Source organism: Dendrobates tinctorius, unplaced genomic scaffold (assembly GCF_039654945.1).
Source record: "Dendrobates tinctorius isolate UK_male_01 unplaced genomic scaffold, ASM3965494v1 ptg000162l, whole genome shotgun sequence".
Lineage (NCBI taxonomy): Eukaryota > Metazoa > Chordata > Amphibia > Anura > Dendrobatidae > Dendrobates > Dendrobates tinctorius.
Genome location: NW_027361829.1, coordinates 32,368,954 through 32,392,022, shown reverse-complemented (window position 1 = coordinate 32,392,022; position 23,069 = coordinate 32,368,954).

Here is a 23,069-nt window from a genome sequence, read left to right as displayed (position 1 = left end):
CAGTGAACATGAAATATATGTAGATAATAGGAGAATGAACACATATCCCATATAAACAGCTGTATATTATATTCCCTGAGCTTTATAGGGGGGATTGAACATGAAATATATGTAGATAATAGGAGAATGAACACATATCCCATATAAACAGGTGTATATTATATTCCCTGAGCTTTATAGGGGAAGTGAACATGAAATATATGTAGATAATAGGAGAATGAACACAGATCCCATATAAACAGGTGTATATTATATTCCCTGAGCTTTATAGGGAGGAGTGAACATGAAATATACGTAGATAATAGGAGAATGAACACAGATCCCTGTAAACAGCTGTATGTTATATTCCCTGAGCTTTATAGGGGGGAGTGAACATGAAATATACGTAGGTAATAGGAGAATGAACACAGATCCCATGTAAACAGCTGTATATTATATTCCCTGAGCTTTATAAGGGGGAGTGAACATGAAATATATATAGATAATAGGAGAATGAACACATATCCCATATAAACAGGTGTATATTATATTCCCTGAGCTTTATAGGGGGCAGTGAACATGAAATATATGTAGATAATAGGAGAATGAACACAGATCCCATATAAACAGGTGTATATTATATTCCCTGAGCTTTATAGGGGAAGTGAACATGAAATATATGTAGATAATAGGAGAATGAACACAGATCCCATATAAACAGGTGTATATTATATTCCCTGAGCTTTATAGGGGAAGTGAACATGAAATATATGTAGATAATAGGAGAATGAACACAGATCCCATATAAACAGGTGTATATTATATTCCCTGAGCTTTATAGGGGGCAGTGAACATGAAATATAGGTAGATAATAGGAGAATGAACACATATCCCATATAAACAGCTGTATATTATATTCCCTGAGCATTATAGGGGGGAGTGAACATGAAATATATGTAGATAATAGGAGAATGAACACATATCCCATATAAACAGGTGTATATTATATTCCCTGAGCTGTATAGGGGAAGTGAACATGAAATATATGTAGATAATAGGAGAATGAACACAGATCCCATATAAACAGGTGTGTATTATATTCCCTGAGCTTTATAGGGGGCAGTGAACATGAAATGTATGTAGATAATAGGAGAATGAACACAGATCCCATGTAAACAGCTGTATATTATATTCCCTGAGCTTTATAGGGGGGAGTGAACATGAAATATATGTAGATAATAGGAGAATGAACACAGATCCCATATAAACAGGTGTATATTATATTCCCTGAGCTTTATAGGGGGCAGTGAACATGAAATATATGTAGATAATAGGAGAATGAACACAGATCCCATATAAACAGGTGTATATTATATTCCCTGAGCTTTATAGGTGGGGAATGAACATGAAATATATGTAGATAATAGGAGAATGAACACATATCCCATATAAACAGGTGTATATTATATTCCCTGAGCTTTATAGGGGGGAGTGAACATGAAATATATGTAGATAATAGGAGAATGAACACATATCCCATATAAACAGGTGTATATTGTATTCCCTGAGCTTTATAGGGGGAGTGAACATGAAATATATATAGATAATAGGAGAATGAACACAGATCCCATATAAACAGGAGTATATTATATTCCCTGAGCTTTATAGGGGGGAGTGAACATGAAATATACGTAGATAATAGGAGACTGAACACAGATCCCATATAAACAGGTTTATATTATATTCCCTGAGCTTTATAGGGAGGAGTGAACATGAAATATACGTAGATAATAGGAGAATGAACACAGATCCCATGTAAACAGCTGTATGTTATATTCCCTGAGCTTTATAGGGGGGAGTGAACATGAAATATACGTAGATAATAGGAGAATGAACACAGATCCCATGTAAACAGCTGTATATTATATTCCCTGAGCTTTATAAGGGGGAGTGAACATGAAATATATATAGATAATAGGAGAATGAACACATATCCCATATAAACAGGTGTATATTATATTCCCTGAGCTTTATAGGGGGCAGTGAACATGAAATATATGTAGATAATAGGAGAATGAAGACAGATCCCATATAAACAGGTGTATATTATATTCCCTGAGCATTATAGGTGGGGAATGAACATGAAATGTATGTAGATAATAGGAGAATGAACACAGATCCCATGTAAACAGGTGTATATTATATTCCCTGAGCTTTATAGGGGGGAGTGAACATGAAATATATGTAGATAATAGGACAATGAACACAGATCCCATATAAACAGGTGTATATTATATTCCCTGAGCTTTATAGGGGGCAGTGAACATGAAATATACTGTATGTAGATAATAGGAGAATGAACACAGATCCCATATAAACAGGTGTATATTATATTCCCTGAGCTTTATAGGTGGGGAATGAACATGAAATATATGTAGATAATAGGAGAATGAACACATATCCCATGTAAACAGGTGTATATTGTATTCCCTGAGCTTTATAGGGGGGAGTGAACATGAAATATATATAGATAATAGGAGAATGAACACAGATCCCATATAAACAGGTGTATATTACCGTATATTCCCTGAGCTTTATAGGGGGGAGTGAACATGAAATATACGTAGATAATAGGAGACTGAACACAGATCCCATATAAACAGGTGTATATTATATTCCAAGAGCTTTATAAGGAGGAGTGAACATGAAATATACGTAGATAATAGGAGAATGAACACAGATCCCATGTAAACAGCTGTATATTATATTCCCTGAGCTTTATAGGGGGGAGTGAACATGAAATATATGTAGATAATAGGAGAATGAACACATATCCCATATAAACAGGTGTATATTGTATTCCCTGAGCTTTATAGGGGGGAGTGAACATGAAATATATATAGATAATAGGAGAATGAACACATATCCCATATAAACAGGTGTATATTATATTCCCTGAGCTTTATAGGGGGCAGTGAACATGAAATATATGTAGATAATAGGAGAATGAACACAGATCCCATGTAAACAGGTGTATATTATATTCCCTGAGCTTTATAGGGAGGAGTGAACATGAAATATACGTAGATAATAGGAGAATGAACACAGATCCCTGTAAACAGCTGTATGTAATATTCCCTGAGCTTTATAGGGGGGAGTGAACATGAAATATACGTAGATAATAGGAGAATGAACACAGATCCCATGTAAACAGCTGTATATTATATTCCCTGAGCTTTATAAGGGGGAGTGAACATGAAATATCTATAGATAATAGGAGAATGAACACATATCCCATATAAACAGGTGTATATTATATTCCCTGAGCTTTATAGGGGGCAGTGAACATGAAATATATGTAGATAATAGGAGAATGAACACAGATCCCATATAAACAGGTGTATATTATATTCCCTGAGCTTTATAGGGGAAGTGAACATGAAATGTATGTAGATAATAGGAGAATGAACACAGATCCCATGTAAACAGGTGTATATTATATTCCCTGAGCTTTATAGGGGGGAGTGAACATGAAATATATGTAGATAATAGGACAATGAACACAGATCCCATATAAACAGGTGTATATTATATTCCCTGAGCTTTATAGGGGGCAGTGAACATGAAATATATGTAGATAATAGGAGAATGAACACAGATCCCATATAAACAGGTGTATATTATATTCCCTGAGCTTTATAGGTGGGGAATGAACATGAAATATATGTAGATAATAGGAGAATGAACACATATCCCATGTAAACAAGTGTATATTGTATTCCCTGAGCTTTATAGGTGGGGAATGAACATGGAATATATGTAGATAATAGGAGAATGAACACAGATCCCATATTAACAGCTGGATATTATATTCCCTGAGCTTTATAGGGGGGAGTGAACATGAAATATACGTAGATAATAGGAGAATGAACAACACAGATCCCATATAAACACGTGTATATTATATTCCCTAAGCTTTATAGGGGGGAGTGAACATGAAATGTATGTAGATAATAGGAGAATGAATACAGATCCCATATAAACAGGTGCATATTATATTCCCTGAGCTTTATAGGTGGGGAATGAACATGAAATATATGTTGATAATAGGAGAATGAACACAGATCCCATATAAACAGGTGTATATTATATTCCCTGAGCTTTATAGGGGGCAGTGAACATGAAATATATGTAGATAATAGGAGAATGAACACAGATCCCATATAAACAGGTGTATATTATATTCCCTGAGCTTTATAGGTGGGAGTGAACATGAAATATATGTAGATAATAGGAGAATGAACACATATCCCATATAAACAGATGTATATTATATTCCCTGAGCTTTATAGGGGAAGTGAAAATGAAATATATGTAGATAATAGGAGAATGAACACATATCCCATATAAACAGCTGTATATTATATTCCCTGAGCTTTATAGGGGGAAGTGAACATGAAATATATGTAGATAATAGGAGAATGAACACATATCCCATATAAACAGCTGTATATTATATTCCCTGCGCTTTATAGGGGAAGTGAACATGAAATATATGTAGATAATAGGAGAATGAACACAGATCCCATATAAACAGGTGTATATTATATTCCCTGAGCTTTATAGGGGAAGTGAACATGAAATATATGTAGATAATAGGAGAATGAACACAGATCCCATATAAACAGATGTATATTATATTCCCTGAGCTTTATAGGGGAGGTGAACATGAAATATATGTAGATAATAGGAGAATGAACACAGATCCCATATATACAGGTGTATATTATATTCCCTGAGCTTTATAGGGGAAGTGAACATGAAATATATGTAGATAATAGGAGAATGAACACATATCCCATATAAACAGGTGTATATTATATTCCCTGAGCTTTATAGGGGAAGTGAACATGAAATATATGTAGATAATAAGAGAATGAACACAGATCCCATATATACAGGTGTATATTATATTCCCTGAGCTTTATAGGGGAAGTGAACATGAAATATATGTAGCTAATAGGAGAATGAACACATATCCCATATAAACAGCTGTATATTATATTCCATGAGCTTTATAGGGGAAGTGAACATGAAATATATGTAGATAATAGGAGAATGAACACAGATCCCATATAAACAGGTGTATATTATATTCCCTGAGCTTCATAGGGGAAGTGAACATGAAATATATGTAGATAATAGGAGAATGAACACAGATCCCATATATACAGGTGTATATTATATTCCCTGAGCTTTATAGGGGAAGTGAACATGAAATATATGTAGATAATAGGAGAATGAACACAGATCCCATATAAACAGGTGTATATTATATTCCCTGAGCTTTATAGGGGGCAGTGAACATGAAATGTATGTAGATAATAGGAGAATGAACACAGATCCAATGTAAACAGCTGTATATTATATTCCCTGAGCTTTATAGGGGGGAGTGAACATGAAATATATGTAGATAATAGGAGAATGAACACAGATCCCATATAAACAGGTGTATATTATATTCCCTGAGCTTTATAGGGGGCAGTGAACATGAAATATATGTAGATAATAGGAGAATGAACACAGATCCCATATAAACAGGTGTATATTATATTCCCTGAGCTTTATAGGTGGGGAATGAACATGAAATATATGTAGATAATAGGAGAATGAACACATATCCCATATAAACAGGTGTATATTATATTCCCTGAGCTTTATAGGGGGGAGTAAACATGAAATATATGTAGATAATAGGAGAATGAACACATATCCCATATAAACAGGTGTATATTATATTCCCTGAGCTTTATAGGGGGGAGTGAACATGAAATATATGTAGATAATAGGAGACTGAACACAGATCCCATATAAACAGGTGTATATTATATTCCATGAGCTTTATAGGGAGGAGTGAACATGAAATATACGTAGATAATAGGAGAATGAACACAGATCCCCGTAAATAGCTGTATGTTATATTCCCTGAGCTTTATAGGGGGGAGTGAACATGAAATATACGTAGATAATAGGAGAATGAACACAGATCCCATGTAAACAGCTGTATATTATATTCCCTGAGCTTTATAAGGGGGAGTGAACATGAAATATATATAGATAATAGGAGAATGAACACATATCCCATATAAACAGGTGTATATTATATTCCCTGAGCTTTATAGGGGGCAGTGAACATGAAATATATGTAGATAATAGGAGAATGAACACAGATCCCATATAAACAGGTGTATATTATATTCCCTGAGCTTTATAGGGGAAGTGAACATGAAATATATGTAGATAATAGGAGAATGAACACAGATCCCATATAAACAGGTGTATATTATATTCCCTGAGCTTTATAGGGGAAGTGAACATGAAATATATGTAGATAATAGGAGAATGAACACAGATCCCATATAAACAGGTGTATATTATATTCCCTGAGCTTTATAGGGGGGAGTGACCATGAAATATATGTAGATAATAGGAGAATGAACACAGATCCCATATAAACAGGTGTATATTATATTCCCTAAGCTTTATAGGGGGGAGTGAACATGAAATGTATGTAGATAATAGGAGAATGAACACAGATCCCATATAAACAGGTGCATATTATATTCCCTGAGCTTTATAGGTGGGGAATGAACATGAAATTTATGTAGATAATAGGAGAATGAACACAGATCCCATATAAACAGGTGTATATTATATTCCCTGAGCTTTATAGGGGGCAGTGAACATGAAATATATGTAGATAATAGGAGAATGAACACATATCCCATATAAACAGCTGTATATTATATTCCCTGAGCTTTATAGGGGGGAGTGAACATGAAATATATGTAGATAATAGGAGAATGAACACATATCCCATATAAACAGGAGTATATTATATTCCCTGAGCTTTATAGGGGAAGTGAACATGAAATATATGTAGATAATAGGAGAATGAACACAGATCCCATATAAACAGGTGTATATTATATTCCCTGAGCTTTATAGGGGGCAGTGAACATGAAATGTATGTAGATAATAGGAGAATGAACACAGATCCCATGTAAACAGCTGTATATTATATTCCCTGAGCTTTATAGGGGGGAGTGAACATGAAATATATGTAGATAATAGGAGAATGAACACAGATCCCATATAAACAGGTGTATATTATATTCCCTGAGCTTTATGGGGGGCAGTGAACATGAAATGTATGTAGATAATAGGAGAATGAACACAGATCCCATGTAAACAGCTGTATATTATATTCCCTGAGCTTTATAGGGGGCAGTGAACATGAAATATATGTAGATAATAGGAGAATGAACACAGATCCCATATAAACAGGTGTATATTATATTCCCTGAGCTTTATAGGTGGGGAATGAACATGAAATATATGTAGATAATAGGAGAATGAACACATATCCCATGTAAACAAGTGTATATTGTATTCCCTGAGCTTTATAGGTGGGGAATGAACATGGAATATATGTAGATAATAGGAGAATGAACACAGATCCCATATTAACAGCTGGATATTATATTCCCTGAGCTTTATAGGGGGGAGTGAACATGAAATATACGTAGATAATAGGAGAATGAACAACACAGATCCCATATAAACACGTGTATATTATATTCCCTAAGCTTTATAGGGGGGAGTGAACATGAAATGTATGTAGATAATAGGAGAATGAATACAGATCCCATATAAACAGGTGCATATTATATTCCCTGAGCTTTATAGGTGGGGAATGAACATGAAATATATGTTGATAATAGGAGAATGAACACAGATCCCATATAAACAGGTGTATATTATATTCCCTGAGCTTTATAGGGGGCAGTGAACATGAAATATATGTAGATAATAGGAGAATGAACACAGATCCCATATAAACAGGTGTATATTATATTCCCTGAGCTTTATAGGTGGGAGTGAACATGAAATATATGTAGATAATAGGAGAATGAACACATATCCCATATAAACAGATGTATATTATATTCCCTGAGCTTTATAGGGGAAGTGAAAATGAAATATATGTAGATAATAGGAGAATGAACACATATCCCATATAAACAGCTGTATATTATATTCCCTGAGCTTTATAGGGGGAAGTGAACATGAAATATATGTAGATAATAGGAGAATGAACACATATCCCATATAAACAGCTGTATATTATATTCCCTGCGCTTTATAGGGGAAGTGAACATGAAATATATGTAGATAATAGGAGAATGAACACAGATCCCATATAAACAGGTGTATATTATATTCCCTGAGCTTTATAGGGGAAGTGAACATGAAATATATGTAGATAATAGGAGAATGAACACAGATCCCATATAAACAGATGTATATTATATTCCCTGAGCTTTATAGGGGAGGTGAACATGAAATATATGTAGATAATAGGAGAATGAACACAGATCCCATATATACAGGTGTATATTATATTCCCTGAGCTTTATAGGGGAAGTGAACATGAAATATATGTAGATAATAGGAGAATGAACACATATCCCATATAAACAGGTGTATATTATATTCCCTGAGCTTTATAGGGGAAGTGAACATGAAATATATGTAGATAATAAGAGAATGAACACAGATCCCATATATACAGGTGTATATTATATTCCCTGAGCTTTATAGGGGAAGTGAACATGAAATATATGTAGCTAATAGGAGAATGAACACATATCCCATATAAACAGCTGTATATTATATTCCATGAGCTTTATAGGGGAAGTGAACATGAAATATATGTAGATAATAGGAGAATGAACACAGATCCCATATAAACAGGTGTATATTATATTCCCTGAGCTTCATAGGGGAAGTGAACATGAAATATATGTAGATAATAGGAGAATGAACACAGATCCCATATATACAGGTGTATATTATATTCCCTGAGCTTTATAGGGGAAGTGAACATGAAATATATGTAGATAATAGGAGAATGAACACAGATCCCATATAAACAGGTGTATATTATATTCCCTGAGCTTTATAGGGGGCAGTGAACATGAAATGTATGTAGATAATAGGAGAATGAACACAGATCCAATGTAAACAGCTGTATATTATATTCCCTGAGCTTTATAGGGGGGAGTGAACATGAAATATATGTAGATAATAGGAGAATGAACACAGATCCCATATAAACAGGTGTATATTATATTCCCTGAGCTTTATAGGGGGCAGTGAACATGAAATATATGTAGATAATAGGAGAATGAACACAGATCCCATATAAACAGGTGTATATTATATTCCCTGAGCTTTATAGGTGGGGAATGAACATGAAATATATGTAGATAATAGGAGAATGAACACATATCCCATATAAACAGGTGTATATTATATTCCCTGAGCTTTATAGGGGGGAGTAAACATGAAATATATGTAGATAATAGGAGAATGAACACATATCCCATATAAACAGGTGTATATTATATTCCCTGAGCTTTATAGGGGGGAGTGAACATGAAATATATGTAGATAATAGGAGACTGAACACAGATCCCATATAAACAGGTGTATATTATATTCCATGAGCTTTATAGGGAGGAGTGAACATGAAATATACGTAGATAATAGGAGAATGAACACAGATCCCCGTAAATAGCTGTATGTTATATTCCCTGAGCTTTATAGGGGGGAGTGAACATGAAATATACGTAGATAATAGGAGAATGAACACAGATCCCATGTAAACAGCTGTATATTATATTCCCTGAGCTTTATAAGGGGGAGTGAACATGAAATATATATAGATAATAGGAGAATGAACACATATCCCATATAAACAGGTGTATATTATATTCCCTGAGCTTTATAGGGGGCAGTGAACATGAAATATATGTAGATAATAGGAGAATGAACACAGATCCCATATAAACAGGTGTATATTATATTCCCTGAGCTTTATAGGGGAAGTGAACATGAAATATATGTAGATAATAGGAGAATGAACACAGATCCCATATAAACAGGTGTATATTATATTCCCTGAGCTTTATAGGGGAAGTGAACATGAAATATATGTAGATAATAGGAGAATGAACACAGATCCCATATAAACAGGTGTATATTATATTCCCTGAGCTTTATAGGGGGGAGTGACCATGAAATATATGTAGATAATAGGAGAATGAACACAGATCCCATATAAACAGGTGTATATTATATTCCCTAAGCTTTATAGGGGGGAGTGAACATGAAATGTATGTAGATAATAGGAGAATGAACACAGATCCCATATAAACAGGTGCATATTATATTCCCTGAGCTTTATAGGTGGGGAATGAACATGAAATTTATGTAGATAATAGGAGAATGAACACAGATCCCATATAAACAGGTGTATATTATATTCCCTGAGCTTTATAGGGGGCAGTGAACATGAAATATATGTAGATAATAGGAGAATGAACACATATCCCATATAAACAGCTGTATATTATATTCCCTGAGCTTTATAGGGGGGAGTGAACATGAAATATATGTAGATAATAGGAGAATGAACACATATCCCATATAAACAGGAGTATATTATATTCCCTGAGCTTTATAGGGGAAGTGAACATGAAATATATGTAGATAATAGGAGAATGAACACAGATCCCATATAAACAGGTGTATATTATATTCCCTGAGCTTTATAGGGGGCAGTGAACATGAAATGTATGTAGATAATAGGAGAATGAACACAGATCCCATGTAAACAGCTGTATATTATATTCCCTGAGCTTTATAGGGGGGAGTGAACATGAAATATATGTAGATAATAGGAGAATGAACACAGATCCCATATAAACAGGTGTATATTATATTCCCTGAGCTTTATGGGGGGCAGTGAACATGAAATATATGTAGATAATAGGAGAATGAACACAGATCCCATATAAACAGGTGCATATTATATTCCCTGAGCTTTATAGGTGGGGAATGAACATGAAATTTATGTAGATAATAGGAGAATGAACAAAGATCCCATATAAACAGGTGTATATTATATTCCCTGAGCTTTATAGGGGGGAGTGACCATGAAATATATGTAGATAATAGGAGAATGAACACAGATCCCATATAAACAGCTGTATATTATATTCCTTGAGCTTTATAGGGGGGAATGAACATGAAATATACGTAGAGAATAGGAGAATGAACACATATCCCATATAAACAGGTGTATATTATATTCCCTGAGCTTTATAGGGGGAAGTGAACATGAAATATATGTAGATAATAGGAGAATGAACACAGATCACATATAAACAGGTGTATATTATATTCCCTGAGCTTCATAGGGTGGAGTGAACATGAAATATACGTAGATAATAGGAGAATGAACACAGATCCCATATAAACAGGTGTATATTATATTCACTGAGCTTTATAGGGGGGAATGAACATGAAATATATGTAGATAATAGGAGAATAAACACAGATCCCATATAAACAGGTGTATATTATATTCCCTGAGCTTTATAGGGGGGAGTGACCATGAAATATATTTAGATAATAGGAGAATGAACACAGATCCCATATAAACAGGTGTATATTATATTCCCTGAGCTTTATAGGGGGAAGTGAACATGAAATATATGTAGATAATAGGAGAATGAACACAGATCCCATATAAACAGGTATATATTATATTCCCTGAGCTTTATAGGTGGGGAATGAACATGGAATATATGTAGATAATAGGAGAATGAACACAGATCCCATATAAACAGGTATATATTATATTCCCTGAGCTTTATAGGTGGGAAATGAACATGGAATATATGTAGATAATAGGAGAATGAACACAGATCCCATATTAACAGCTGGATATTATATTCCCTGAGCTTTATAGGGGGGAGTGAACATGAAATATACGTAGATAATAGGAGAATGAACAACACAGATCCCATATAAACACGTGTATATTATATTCCCTAAGCTTTATAGGGGGGAGTGAACATGAAATGTATGTAGATAATAGGAGAATGAATACAGATCCCATATAAACAGGTGCATATTATAGGTGGGGAATGAACATGAAATATATGTTGATAATAGGAGAATGAACACAGATCCCATATAAACAGGTGTATATTATATTCCCTGAGCTTTATAGGGGGCAGTGAACATGAAATATATGTATCTAATAGGAGAATGAACACAGATCCCATATAAACAGGTGTATATTATATTCCCTGAGCTTTATAGGGGGCAGTGAACATGAAATATATGTAGCTAATAGGAGAATGAACACAGATCCCATATAAACAGGTGTATATTATATTCCCTGAGCTTTATAGGGGGAGTGAACATGAAATATACGTAGATAATAGGAGAATGAACACAGATCCCATGTAAACAGCTGTATATTATATTCCCTGAGCTTTATAAGGGGGAGTGAACATGAAATATATATAGATAATAGGAGAATGAACACATATCCCATATAAACAGGTGTATTTTATATTCCCTGAGCTTTATAGGGGGGAGTGAACATGAAATATATGTAGGTAATAGGAGAATGAACACAGATCCCATATATACAGGTGTATATTATATTCCCTGAGCTTTATAGGGGGGAGTGAACATGAAATTTATGTAGATAATAGGAGAATGAACACATATCCCATATAAACAGGTGTATATTATATTCCCTGAGCTTTATAGGGGGGAGTGAACATGAAATATACGTAGATAGTAGGAGAATGAACAACACAGATCCCATATAAACAGGTGTATATTATATTCCCTATGCTTTATAGGGGGGAGTGAACATGAAATGTATGTAGATAATAGGAGAATGAATACAGATCCCATATAAACAGGTGTATATTATATTCCCTGAGCTTTATAGGTGGGGAATGATCATGAAATATATGTAGATAATCGGAGAATGAACACATATCCCATATAAACAGGTGTATATTATATTCCCTGGGCTTTATATATGGGTAATGAACATGAAATATATGTAGATAATAGAGTAATGAACACACATCCCATGCAAACAGGTGTATATTATATTCCCTGAGCTTTATAGGGGGAATGAATATGAAATATATGTAGATAATAGGAGAATCAACACAGATCCCATATAAACAGCTGTATATTATATTCCCTGAGCTTTATCGGGGGGAGTGAACATGAAATATATGTAGATAATAGGAGAATGAACACAGATCCCATATAATCAGGTGTATATTATATTCTCTGAGCTTTATAGGGGGAAGTGAACATGAAATATATGTAGATAATAGGAGAATGAACACAGATCCCATATATACAGGTGTATATTATATTCCCTGAGCTTTATAGGGGGGAGTGAACATGAAATATATGTAGATAATAGGAGAATGAACACAGATCCCATGTAAACAGCTGTATATTATATTCCCTGAGCTTTATAGGGGGGAGTGAACATGAAATATACGTAGATAGTAGGAGAATGAACAACACAGATCCCATATAAACAGGTGTATATTATATTCCCTATGCTTTATAGGGGGGAGTGAACATGAAATGTATGTAGATAATAGGAGAATGAATACAGATCCCATATAAACAGGTGTATATTATATTCCCTGAGCTTTATAGGTGGGGAATGAACATGAAATATATGTAGATAATCGGAGAATGAACACAGATCCCATATAAACAGGTGTATATTATATTCCTTGAGCTTTATAGGTGGCAGTGAACATGAAATATATGTAGATAATAGGAGAATGAACACAGATCCCATATAATCAGGTGTATATTATATTCCCTTAGCTTTATAGGGGAAGTGAACATGAAGTATATGTAGATAATAGGAGAATGAACACATATCCCATATAAACAGGTGTATATTATATTCCCTGAGCTTTATAGGGGGGAGTGAACATGAAATATACGTAGATAATAGGAGAATGAACACCGATCCCATGTAAACAGCTGTATATTATATTCCCTGAGCTTTATAAGGGGGAGTGAACATGAAATATATATAGATAATAGGAGAATGAACACATATCCCATATAAACATGTGTATATTATATTCCCTGAGCTTTATAGGGGGGAGTGAACATGAAATATATGTAGATAATAGGAGAATGAACACAGATCCCATATATACAGGTGTATATTATATTCCCTGAGCTTTATAGGGGGGAGTGAACATGAAATTTATGTTAATAATAGGAGAATGAACACATATCCCATATAAACAGGTGTATATTATATTCCCTGAGCTTTATAGGGGGGGAATGAATATGAAATATATGTAGATAATAGGAGAATGAACACAGATCCCATATAAACAGGTGTATATTATATTCCCTGAGCTTTATAGGGGGGAGTGAACATGAATTATACGTAGATAATAGGAGAATGAACACAGATCCCATATAAACAGGTGTATATTATATTCCCTGAGCTTTATCGGGGGGAGTGAACATGAAATATAAGTAGATAATAGGAGAATGAACACAGATCCCATATAATCAGGTGTATATTATATTCCCTGAGCTTTATAGGGGGAAGTGAACATGAAATATATATAGATAATAGAAGAATGAACACAGATTCCATATATACTGGTGTATATTATATTCCCTGAGCTTTATAGGGGGGAGTGAACATGAAATATATATAGATAATAGGAGAATGAACACATATCCCATATAAACAGGTGTATATTATATTCCCTGAGCTTTATAGGGGGCAGTGAACATGAAATATATGTAGATAATAGGAGAATGAACACAGATCCCATATAAACAGGTGTATATTATATTCCCTGAGCTTTATAGGGGAAGTGAACATGAAATATATGTAGATAATAGGAGAATGAACACAGATCCCATATAAACAGGTGTATATTATATTCCCTGAGCTTTATAGGGGAAGTGAACATGAAATATATGTAGATAATAGGAGAATGAACACAGATCCCATATAAACAGGTGTATATTATATTCCCTGAGCTTTATAGGGGGCAGTGAACATGAAATATATGTAGATAATAGGAGAATGAACACATATCCCATATAAACAGGTGTATATTATATTCCCTGAGCTTTATAGGGGAAGTGAACATGAAATATATGTAGATAATAGGAGAATGAACACAGATCCCATATAAACAGCTGTATATTATATTCCCTGAGCTTTATAGGGGGGAGTGAACATGAAATATATGTAGATAATAGGAGAATGAACACATATCCCATATAAACAGGTGTATATTATATTCCCTGAGCTTTATAGGGGAAGTGAACATGAAATATATGTAGATAATAGGAGAATGAACACAGATCCCATATAAACAGGTGTATATTATATTCCCTGAGCTTTATAGGGGAAGTGAACATGAAATGTATGTAGATAATAGGAGAATGAACACAGATCCAATGTAAACAGCTGTATATTATATTCTCTGAGCTTTATAGGGGGGAGTGAACATGAAATATATGTAGATAATAGGAGAATGAACACAGATCCCATATAAACAGGTGTATATTATATTCCCTGAGCTTTATAGGGGGCAGTGAACATGAAATATATGTAGATAATAGGAGAATGAACACAGATCCCATATAAACAGGTGTATATTATATTCCCTGAGCTTTATAGGTGGGGAATGAACATGAAATATATGTAGATAATAGGAGAATGAACACATATCCCATATAAACAGGTGTATATTATATTCCCTGAGCTTTATAGGGGGGAGTGAACATGAAATATATGTAGATAATAGGAGAATGAACACATATCCCATATAAACAGGTGTATATTGTATTCCCTGAGCTTTATAGGGGGGAGTGAACATGAAATATATATAGATAATAGGAGAATGAATACAGATCCCATATAAACAGGTGTATATTATATTCCCTGAGCTTTATAGGGGGGAGTGAACATGAAATATACGTAGATAATAGGAGACTGAACACAGATCCCATATAAACAGGTGTATATTATATTCCCTGAGCTTTATAGGGAGGAGTGAACATGAAATATACGTAGATAATAGGAGAATAAACACAGATCCCATGTAAACAGCTGTATGTTATATTCCCTGAGCTTTATAGGGGGGAGTGAACATGAAATATACGTAGATAATAGGAGAATGAACACAGATCCCATGTAAACAGCTGTATATAATATTCCCTGAGCTTTATAAGGGGGAGTGAACATGAAATATATATAGATAATAGGAGAATGAACACATATCCCATATAAACAGGTGTATATTATATTCCCTGAGCTTTATAGGGGGCAGTGAAAATGAAATATATGTAGATAATAGGAGAATGAACACAGATCCCATATAAACAGGTGTATATTATATTCCCTGAGCTTTATAGGTGGGGAATGAACATGAAATGTATGTAGATAATAGAAGAATGAACACAGATCCCATGTAAACAGGTGTATATTATATTCCCTGAGCTTTATAGGGGGGAGTGAACATGAAATATATGTAGATAATAGGACAATGAACACAGATCCCATATAAACATGTGTATATTATATTCCCTGAGCTTTATAGGGGGCAGTGAACATGAAATATATGTAGATAATAGGAGAATGAACACAGATCCCATATAAACAGGTGTATATTATATTCCCTGAGCTTTATAGGTGGGGAATGAACATGAAATATATGTAGATAATAGGAGAATGAACACATATCCCATGTAAACAGGTGTATATTGTATTCCCTGAGCTTTATAGGGGGGAGTGAACATGAAATATATATAGATAATAGGAGAATGAACACAGATCCCATATAAACAGGTGTATATTATATTCCCTGAGCTTTATAGGGGGGAGTGAACATGAAATATAAGTAGATAATAGGAGACTGAACACAGATCCCATATAAACAGGTGTATATTATATTCCCTGAGCTTTATAAGGAGGAGTGAACATGAAATATACGTAGATAATAGGAGAATGAACACAGATCCCATATAAACAGGTGTATATTATATTCTCTAAGCTTTATATGGGGGAGTGAACATGAAATTTATGTAGATAATAGGAGAATGAACACAGATCCCATATAAACAGGTGTATATTATATTCCCTGAGCTTTATAGGTGGGGAATGAACATGAAATTTATGTAGATAATAGGAGAATGAACACAGATCCCATATAAACAGGTGTATATTATATTCCCTGAGCTTTATAGGGGGGAGTGACCATGAAATATATGTAGATAATAGGAGAATGAACACAGATCCCATATAAACAGGTGTATATTATATTCCCTGAGCTTTATAGGGGGGAGTGACCATGAAATATATGTAGATAATAGGAGAATGAACACAGATCCCATATAAACAGGTGTATATTATATTCCCTAAGCTTTATAGGGGGGAGTGAACATGAAATGTATGTAGATAATAGGAGAATGAACACAGATCCCATATAAACAGGTGCATATTATACTCCCTGAGCTTTATAGGTGGGGAATGAACATGAAATTTATGTAGATAACACTGGTCAACAGCATTTTTGGTGCCAAAGATATTTCATCGAATTTAGGGTATTTTTGGGGTGCTGATTCTGAATATGTCATCAGTTTTGCCAGATTGGCTCAAGTTTTTGAGATTTTTGGTATCTTATTTATAGCACTTGTTGGTAAATGCGACGCATCATCTCATTAATTTCTTTGGATTAGTACTTGAACTGAGCAGTTCTCAATATAGTTTTGTGTTAATTAGTGTTCTAAAAGTTTGTTCATAGCTTGATTTTTGCACTAACTTTATGTTGTTGTCTGTTTTCCAGTGAAAAGCATGAACTCATCAAGAAGAAGTTGTCTTAACGATCCAGACTCATTCTGTTACATTTGTGGTGAATACACACTGCCAAAACATAGAAGAAACATAACAGACTTCGTAAAAAAAGTGTATTTTGCCTATTTTGGGGTTATGCTTGGGGACCAAGACAAGTTTTGGGCACCACACATAGTGTGCAAAGCATGTATCGAATTATTACGAAAATGGAGCAAAGGACAAAGAAAAAGCTTCAAATTTGGTGTTCCAATGGTGTGGAGAGAGCCAAAAAATCATCATGATGACTGTTATTTATGGTAAACACAGGTACAGGCACATCTTCACAATGAGGGACAGGCCTTCTTGCAGATTCCATGTTACTCCCATTTTCGTTTCTTATGCTTATTGAATCCTTGCACTTGCACTGCACAGAAATAACAGTCATCATGATGATTTTTTGGCTCTCTCCACACCATTGGAACACCAAATTTGAAGCTTTTTCTTTGTCCTTTGCTCCATTTTCGTAATAATTCGATACATGCTTTGCACACTATGTGTGGTGCCCAAAACTTGTCTTGGTCCCCAAGCATAACCCCAAAATAGGCAAAATACACTTTTTTTACGAAGTCTGTTATGTTTCTTCTATGTTTTGGCAGTGTATATTCACCACAAATGTAACAGAATGAGTCTGGATCGTTAAGACAACTTCTTCATGATGAGTTCATGCTTTTCACTGGAAAACAGACAACAACATAAAGTTAGTGCAAAAATCAAGCTATGAACAAACTTTTAGAACACTAATTAACACAAAACTATATTGAGAACTGCTCAGTTCAAGTACTAATCCAAAGAAATTAATGAGATGATGCGTCGCATTTACCAACAAGTGCTATAAATAAGATACCAAAAATCTCAAAAACTTGAGCCAATCTGGCAAAACTGATGACATATTCAGAATCAGCACCCCAAAAATACCCCAAATTCATTAAAATATTTTGGACACCAGAAAAAAAAATTTTTTTCGTTGACCTGTGTAATAGGAGAATGAACACAGATCACATATAAACAGGTGTATATTATATTCCCTGAGCTTTATAGGGGTGAGTGACCATGAAATATATGTAGATAATAGGAGAATGAACACAGATCCCATATAAACAGGTATATATTATATTCCTTGAGCTTTATAGGGGGAATGAACATGAAATATATGTAGATAATAGGAGAATGAACACATATCCCATATAAACAGGTGTATATTATATTCCCTGAGCTTTATAGGGGGAAGTGAACATGAAATATATGTAGATAATAGGAGAATGAACACAGATCACATATAAACAGGTGTATATTATATTCCCTGAGCTTTATAGGGTGGAGTGAACATGAAATATACGTAGATAATAGGAGAATGAACACAGTTCCCATATAAACAGGTGTATATTATATTCACTGAGCTTTATAGGGGGGAATGAACATGAAATATATGTAGATAATAGGAGAATAAACACAGATCCCATATAAACAGGTGTATATTATATTCCCTGAGCTTTATAGGGGGCAGTGAACATGAAATATATGTAGATAATAGGAGAATGAACACAGATCCCATATAAACAGCTGTATATTATATTCCCTGAGCTTTATAGGGGGGAGTGACCATGAAATATATGTAGATAATAGGAGAATGAACACAGATCCCATATAAACAGGTGTATATTATATTCCCTGAGCTTTATAGGGGGAAGTGAACATGAAATATATGTAGATAATAGGAGAATGAACACAGATCCCATATAAACAGGTATATATTATATTCCCTGAGCTTTATAGGTGGGGAATGAACATGGAATATATGTAGATAATAGGAGAATGAACACAGATCCCATATAAACAGGTATATATTATATTCCCTGAGCTTTATAGGGGGGAGTGAAGATGAAATATACGTAGATAATAGGAGACTGAACACAGATCCCATATAAAGAGGTGTATATTATATTCCCTGAGCTTTATAGGGAGGAGTGAACATGAAATATACGTAGATAATAGGAGAATGAACACAGATCCCATGTAAACAGCTGTATGTTATATTCCCTGAGCTTTATAGGGGGGAGTGAACATGAAATATATATAGATAATAGGAGAATGAACACATATCCCATATAAACAGGTGTATATTATATTCCCTGAGCTTTATAGGGGGCAGTGAACATGAAATATATGTAGATAATAGGAGAATGAACACAGATCCCATATAAACAGGTGTATATTATATTCCCTGAGCTTCATAGGGGAAGTGAACATGAAATATATGTAGATAATAGGAGAATGAACACAGATCCCATATAAACAGGTGTATATTATATTCCCTGAGCTTTATAGGGGAAGTGAACATGAAATATATGTAGATAATAGGAGAATGAACACAGATCCCATATAAACAGGTGTATATTATATTCCCTGAGCTTTATAGGGGGAAGTGAACATGAAATATATGTAGATAATAGGAGAATGAACACAGATCCCATATAAACAGGTATATATTATATTCCCTGAGCTTTATAGGTGGGGAATGAACATGGAATATATGTAGATAATAGGAGAATGAACACAGATCCCATATAAACAGGTATATATTATATTCCCTGAGCTTTATAGGTGGGGAATGAACATGGAATATATGTAGATAATAGGAGAATGAACACAGATCCCATATTAACAGCTGGATATTATATTCCCTGAGCTTTATAGGGGGGAGTGAACATGAAATATACGTAGATAATAGGAGAATGAACAACACAGATCCCATATAAACACGTGTATATTATATTCCCTAAGCTTTATAGGGGGGAGTGAACATGAAATGTATGTAGATAATAGGAGAATGAATACAGATCCCATATAAACAGGTGCATATTATATTCCCTGAGCTTTATAGGTGGGGAATGAACATGAAATATATGTTGATAATAGGAGAATGAACACAGATCCCATATAAACAGGTGTATATTATATTCCCTGAGCTTTATAGGGGGCAGTGAACATGAAATATATGTAGATAATAGGAGAATGAACACAGATCCCATATAATCAGGTGTATATTATATTCCCTTAGCTTTATAGGGGAAGTGAACATGAAATATATGTAGATAATAGGAGAATGAACACATATCCCATATAAACAGGTGTATATTATATTCCCTGAGCTTTATAGGCGGGAGTGAACATGAAATATATGTAGATAATAGGAGAATGAACACAGATCCCATGTAAACAGCTGTATATTATATTCCCTGAGCTTTATAAGGGGGAGTGAACATGAAATATATATAGATAATAGGAGAATGAACACATATCCCATATAAACAGGTGTATATTATATTCCCTGAGCTTTATAGGGGGGAGTGAACATGAAATATATGTAGATAATAGGAGAATGAACACAGATCCCATATATACAGGTGTATATTATATTCCCTGAGCTTTATAGGGGGGAGTGAACATGAAATTTATGTAGATAATAGGAGAATGAACACATATCCCATATAAACATGTGTATATTATATTCCCTGGGCTTTATATATGGGTAATGAACATGAAATATATGTAGATAATAGAGTAATGAACACATATCCCATGCAAACAGGTGTATATTATATTCCCTGAGCTTTATAGGGGGGGAATGAATATGAAATATATGTAGATAATAGGAGAATCAACACAGATCCCATATAAACAGCTGTATATTATATTCCCTGAGCTTTATCGGGGGGAGTGAACATGAAATATATGTAGATAATAGGAGAATGAACACAGATCCCATATAATCAGGTGTATATTATATTCTCTGAGCTTTATAGGGGGAAGTGAACATGAAATATATGTAGATAATAGGAGAATGAACACAGATCCCATATATACAGGTGTATATTATATTCCCTGAGCTTTATAGGGGGGAGTGAACATGAAATATATGTAGATAATAGGAGAATGAACACAGATCCCATGTAAACAGCTGTATATTATATTCCCTGAGCTTTATAGGGGGGAGTGAACATGAAATATACGTAGATAATAGGAGAATGAACAACACAGATCCCATATAAACAGGTGTATATTATATTCCCTATGCTTTAAAAGGGGGAGTGAACATGTAATGTATGTAGATAATAGGAGAATGAATACAGATCCCATATAAACAGGTGTATATTATATTCCCTGAGCTTTATAGGTGGGGAATGAACAGTGGCGGATTATAATGAGGTCAATTTGGGCAGTTGCCCCGGGCCCAGTGGGGTTAAGGGGCCCACAGCCCAGGCCAGTAAATTGCCCCATTATAATCCGCCACCGCGCAGGGCCGGATTATAGGCAGGGCAGGCGGGGCTTCAGCCCCGGGGCCCCCACCACAAGAGCTTCTAAGGGGGCCCCCACCACATTCCTGCTGGCTGCTGCAATGGCACTCCATCTTCTCCCCACCTAAAAGTGAGTGACCGTGGGGGCGGCATTATGTGCTCTGCTACCAGCAGCATCTACAAGTAGCGTGAACGCTGATGCTGCTGGTAGCGTGCAAAGGCTTGTGATGAGATCACAGGAGGTAAGGTGTCAGGGCCCCCGATCATGTGACCCCTGTCTCCTCCCCTCCTGTGACCTCATCACAGGTCCTGTGCGCACAGCACAGAGCACTGAGAGCAGCCATGTATGTGGAGTGCGGCTCTGCGGGTGGAGGTCTGTGCTGGAGGCTCCATTATTCTCTATGTGGAGTGCGGCTCTGCGGGTGGAGGTCGGTGCTGGAGGCCCCATTATTCTCTATGTGGAGTGCGGCTCTGCGGGTGGAGGTCGGTGCTGGAGGCTCCATTATTCTCTATGTGGAGTGTGGCTCTGCGGGTGGAGGTCGGTGCTGGAGGCTCCATTATTCTCTATGTGGAGTGCGGCTCTGCGGGTGGAGGGCGGTGCTGGAGGCCCCATTATTCTCTATGTGGAGTGCGGCTCTGCAGGTGGAGGTCAGTGATGGAGGCTCCATTATTCTCTATGTGGAGTGCGGCTCTGCAGGTGGAGGTCTGTGCTGGAGGCCCCATTATTCTCTATGTGGAGTGCGGCTCTGCGGGTGGAGGTCGGTGCTGGAGGCTCCATTATTCTCTATGTGGAGTGTGGCTCTGCGGGTGGAGGTCGGTGCTGGAGGCCCCATTATTCTCTATGTGGAGTGCGGCTCTGCGGGTGGAGGTAGGTGCTGGAGGCTCCATTATTCTCTATGTGGAGTGCGGCTCTGCCGGTGGAGGTCGGTGCTGGAGGC